Source organism: Eurypyga helias, unplaced genomic scaffold (genome assembly GCF_000690775.1).
Source record: "Eurypyga helias isolate BGI_N326 unplaced genomic scaffold, ASM69077v1 scaffold11484, whole genome shotgun sequence".
In the NCBI taxonomy this organism is placed as follows: Eukaryota; Metazoa; Chordata; class Aves; order Eurypygiformes; family Eurypygidae; genus Eurypyga; species Eurypyga helias.
Genome location: NW_010244382.1, coordinates 22,993 through 27,875, shown reverse-complemented (window position 1 = coordinate 27,875; position 4,883 = coordinate 22,993).

The following is a 4,883-nucleotide window of genomic DNA, read 5'->3' as shown; positions in this document are numbered from 1 at the left end:
CCCACGTCCCTCTCCTCAGGGCTGCTGTCTATCCAGAGAGAGATATGGTGCATACTGGAAAAGTTTTCCAATTAAACTTAGGCGTTGTTGAGGTAAGGTTAGAGATGCACTTGTCACCTGCAGATAACAACTAAATGCTAATGAAGTGGCATGGCTGAACTTCCAGGAAGTGGGGTGCTGTACGGGAGGTATGAAAGCACAGTGAGCAGAGCTAAGCTATGGGAATGTTTCAGGAAGGGGGAATTACGCTCTCTTCTTGGAACCTGTCAATGAAATACAGTCTTTCAGTTGTCAGTTCTCCCAGTGTACTGCCAGTAGAGAAAAGATTGTTTGTGTATTGATACTTGCAGTGCTGCTGACAGTATAGGTAATCTGTTTTCTAAATGGTTTTCTGTCTCTTAAGAGAGTTCTGGGTACTTGTTTACCTTTCTGTTGTCGTTCTGTGATTTGTTTCAAAACAGCCTCGCACTGAATTTCTTAGTGGGGACTGTTTGGGTTGATGCTCCTCTTCACTTTGACACTCGCGGGCATCAGAAGAGTGTGCTGTACTAGAACAGAGGCTTCAGCTTTAGGGCGTGCGCATTTACTTAACAGACGTTTAGGGGAACAGGTTCCTAAATCTCTCTGGAAGAAAACTGTTTGCCAGCCACTGATTTCAGCTCGGGATTCAGGGTGGGTTCGCCCGTCATCGTGGATTGCAGCAGGGCGCTCTCTGATGCAGCTGCGAGCTGTCGTCGGGATCATGTCTGGCTGAGAGCGGGTTTAGCCAACCAGCACCGGGAGTAGGCGTGCTTAGAGGAAGGATTTCTGCTCCACGAACTTTGCTATAGCTTCCTGTCTAAGTGTCTTTTTCTCTATTTCTGAATAAGCGTGTGAGTGGAAACATTATTTGCATACCCACACAGGCTGGGCTTTTTCTGGTAATTACATTCATTTTGCTCATGTTTGTGATCTGTGTTTCGGTGGTGTTTTTCCAGGCTCCCCAGCCTGCATTATGCACGTTGCTCTCCAGAGTGAGCTAGACTGAGCCATTGTTTTAGCTCTTAAATTCAAAGGGAAGCATAATCATTCATTTCCACATTTCGCTTTTGCTTTCTTCACAGCCACCCGAGGTGTGTCGTGCTTGTCACCCTCCGAGACATCAAGCAAGGTGAAGAACTTTTTTCCAATTACTACACTGTTGTCGGCTGAATTCAGAGACGCGAGATCAAAGACGTGTGTCATTAAAATACTTTGTGTGTGTGCGTACTTCAGGCTTCACGAGCATTTGTACAGAATGGAGGGCCGTAGCTTCACCCTGTAGGAAGCAAGCTGTAGGCTTCTGTTTCCCTGAAAATACTCCCCGTGTGCTGCAGAGGTGAAGGTTTTCTTGGAGTTGGTCCCTTTCGTGCCTACTTCCTTTTGGAATGTATTTTGGTGTAGCTACCCGACGAAATCCTTCGTGGGGCCAGTTTTCGCACGGTGCCGGTACGCTCATCGGAGGCGCCTGCACGGTGCGCGCCCACCAAGGACAACGAGCTTTGGCTGTGCCTGCCTTGGGATGGGAGGAGAGACGGAGCGTATCTTGAGGCCCTGTCCCGTCCTAGTTTCAGTGGTCCAGCAAAGGCTGCCTGGCACCTGGAGGCTTTCACAGCTTTTGTTCTTGGAGAACTTCACGTGGCAGTGCAGCTGGAGAAAATAATGCCAACCAAGTGTGCTGTGCAGGGTTTTTTAATGAGTAGCTGGCATGAGCAGAGCCAGCCGTTCCCACGTTAACTCTTGCTGCTGTCTACAAACTGCCTTCAGACAGTGAGCGGGACACAGCTTGTCAGGCTTTCAGGCTGGCAGAACGGCTCAGGAAACAAAAATCCCCCTGGTATTTGCTGCAGAAGCCCAAGCAAGTCCCCCACTGAATCTGTGGTTGGAGTAAGCTCATCAGCAACGGTGTGCTGTGACGAATCTGGTAGTGGCTGGGGAGCCAGGGTGCCCTGCTCAGCAGCAGAAGCAGCTAGTCTCCCTTTCAGCATGCAGAGCTTTTCAGTGTCTGTGCTGCTTGGGCTCCTTCCAAGCCTGAACCTTGTACCTCTGTTGCACTCATGGGAGTCCTCAGCCACGGAAAGGTGGCATTTTCGGGAAGACTTCAGTAGCGGAGCTATGAGACAGTGGCACGTGGCTCAGCCTGGGTTGTACGAGTTTTATGAAGGCGCCGGGGACAACTTCTGGTGACAGTGTTCACTGTGCAGCACTGCAGCAGAGCAGGCAGCGATGTCCAGCCTACTGACAAGGTCACATCCACCATCGCTCCGAGATTCCCTTCTTCCCTGCTTTCACTGAGAGGAGGTTTTTGGACACGATGAGGAGGCTGGTGGCCAGGCGCCTGCGGTGTTGCTTAGCTGAGGAGGCCGGGGCTGGTGGGCAGCGAGGATGGCTGGTCTGGGCATGCCGGAGAAGGCAGCTACTGTTGGTGCCGCAGGCTGAGGTGCTGTTGTGCGAGGGCATAGGTTGCGTCAGCTGTCTCACCGTACATGTGGTGGTAGTTTTCGGATGGCCAGATCAGAAAGTAACCCCATCTGTCAGCTGTGGAACTTGGGTTTGCAACTGGTTTGTTGGGAAAGGCTTGCTCTACTGTGCTTGCTCCTCCTGGGTGCAGGTGTTGCACGGTAGCGGAGGATTGCCGGGCTGAAGCGCAGGCTGCCTGCCACCAACAGGGTCTGTGGGACTGGCTTCTGCTTGCTGGAGCCTGACAGCCTGCGTCAGGGAAGGCAGGACCTGGCCTGCAGCTGGCAGCAGCGGTTGATTTCTGTCTGCTGGTGGCTGTAGAAAGCTGAAAAGCGGCAGGGGCGGTGGTGTGTGTGCAGTCGGTACTTCAGAGCGAGAGGCAGCACAGCATGGGGACTGAGCAGGGGAAAGGAGAACAAAGAGCAGAAACAACGGTCCAGTGAAGTGCCACAGCTAACAGAAGGGCTTCAGGTGTATCTGGCTTTTCCTTGTGTTTAGATTCCTGTCTCTGCATGAAAGGTGCATCGTTCTCGTTCCCTGTGTGCCCGTTTGCTACCACCAAACTGGTGCTGCCAGTGCCCGAGAAGAGGGTGCGTTCTGACGTCGTTTCAGGTGTCGTGTGCAGTCTGATAATAACCCAGTGAAATTCCCTGTGCAATTTATTGTTTGTTAACAGATTGTTCGTTAAAGGAAGTACAGTCTCTCTCTTGGACCTTGGTGATTTTCACTGTAATTCCCTAAAAGTAGGGACACACCTAACTCTGGCTCTGCATGCCTGTACAGTTAGTGGTAGAAGGAGGAAAGGAAGATCCAGCTAAAATTTAAGGTAGCTGCCATTGCTGACAGGCCAGACCCGCACAGTCCTTCCCCCAGATGCAGACCCACGGTCTGCACATGTTAAAAGACTGTACCAACTCGGGAGAATTTGTGTGCTTCAGGCTGTTGCCAGCTGTGATGCGCTGGCTGGAACCCTCGGAGAGGATCACCAACTATCTTGGGCTGTTACTCGACGTCCTTTATCTCACCCCACGAGTTCTTTTCCATCTTCTTTTCTCTCCCTATGTCCGGCTGGAGAGGGGAGCGACAGAGGGCCTGAGTGGGCACCGGGTGACCAGCCAGGGTCAACCCACCACACCAAGAGCAAAACCAGGAGTGTGCCTGGGAAGTGGAAAGGTTCTCCACAGAGAGTTTTAGGCTTGTATTTCCTGGATTTTTCTGAACTCTGTACCCCTGTGATCAGTGTCCTGGTGCTGCTGGCGGGGGGTCCCCTGACTGCAGGCACTGGAGCGCAGCTTGCCAGCTCGAGGGGCTTGAAAGGCTGAGAAGCGTAGCAGGTTGGGCTGAATCCATGTGCCTCCGTATCAGGAGCAGGATGGAGCCCATTGTTGATCTGGGACTGCTGCTGCTGTTCAGATGGCGAAATCAGATTTAGGAATAAATGCGATCGCATCAGGAGACGCCCCGCTGGTCTCACCAGGCTCCTCCGAAGAACACTGGTCTGCAAGGCTCTGACTTTGGACTGCTTAGCTCAAAAGGCGAAGCTGTGATCCTCCAGGAGGTGGTTAACTGGAATCCCTGTTGATTCGGCATGGCACGAGAACAGCGGTGCTTGGAAGATCATGGGATGGGCTACCAAACTTCGCAGGGGGGCTGCAGGCTCCAGAAAGAAGAGAGGTGGCTACAGCAGGAGAGGGACACATCTGCTGGGGGGAGGAGCTGCAAGGGGTCAGCTCAAGAGTCGGAAATTCCGATTAACAAAGCAATTCCTAACCAAGCTACTGATGTACTCTGGACTTACGTGCCTGGCAGTCGGGATTCTGAAGTATTAGCAGTATGATTTGGAGCAGGCGGACATGGAACAGCCATTGTCCGCTTTCCGGGTGAGCACACTTGTGTGTGGAACGCCTGTCCACATGGGGAGTTCACCCTGCAGAGGGGGCTGGGGGTGACTGGGGGAAGCTCAGGGACCCCCTTTCCGCCGGGCTTTGCTCTCCGAGCTGCTTCACCTGTTGCCGCTGTTGGCCATGGAGAGTGCTGAAGGCGAACTGCATCTCCTGGCTGTGACACTTCTGATCCTTAAGGAGTTTGTCAGGCGCTGGAGACAACGTACCATCTGTTAAACTCCTGACGGGTGCGCGTGTGTATGTACGTTCAGGTGTACATGTGTGCATGGATCCTCGAACATACACACAGGTTGTTGCTACACAACTAGGGGTATGTCCAAGTGGGACTGGTGCAGGGGCTGCCAGGCAACTCCCACCGCACTCTGTCAGGAGAGGGGGAAGGGTCTGAGTTTGCCTAAATGCTGCTCATCCATCCCCCCTCCCTCGCTCTCCAAGCACCATTCCTTCCTGGCCGCTGCTCCGCAGACCCCACCATGAGCGGATCTGATGTGCTAAACAGTT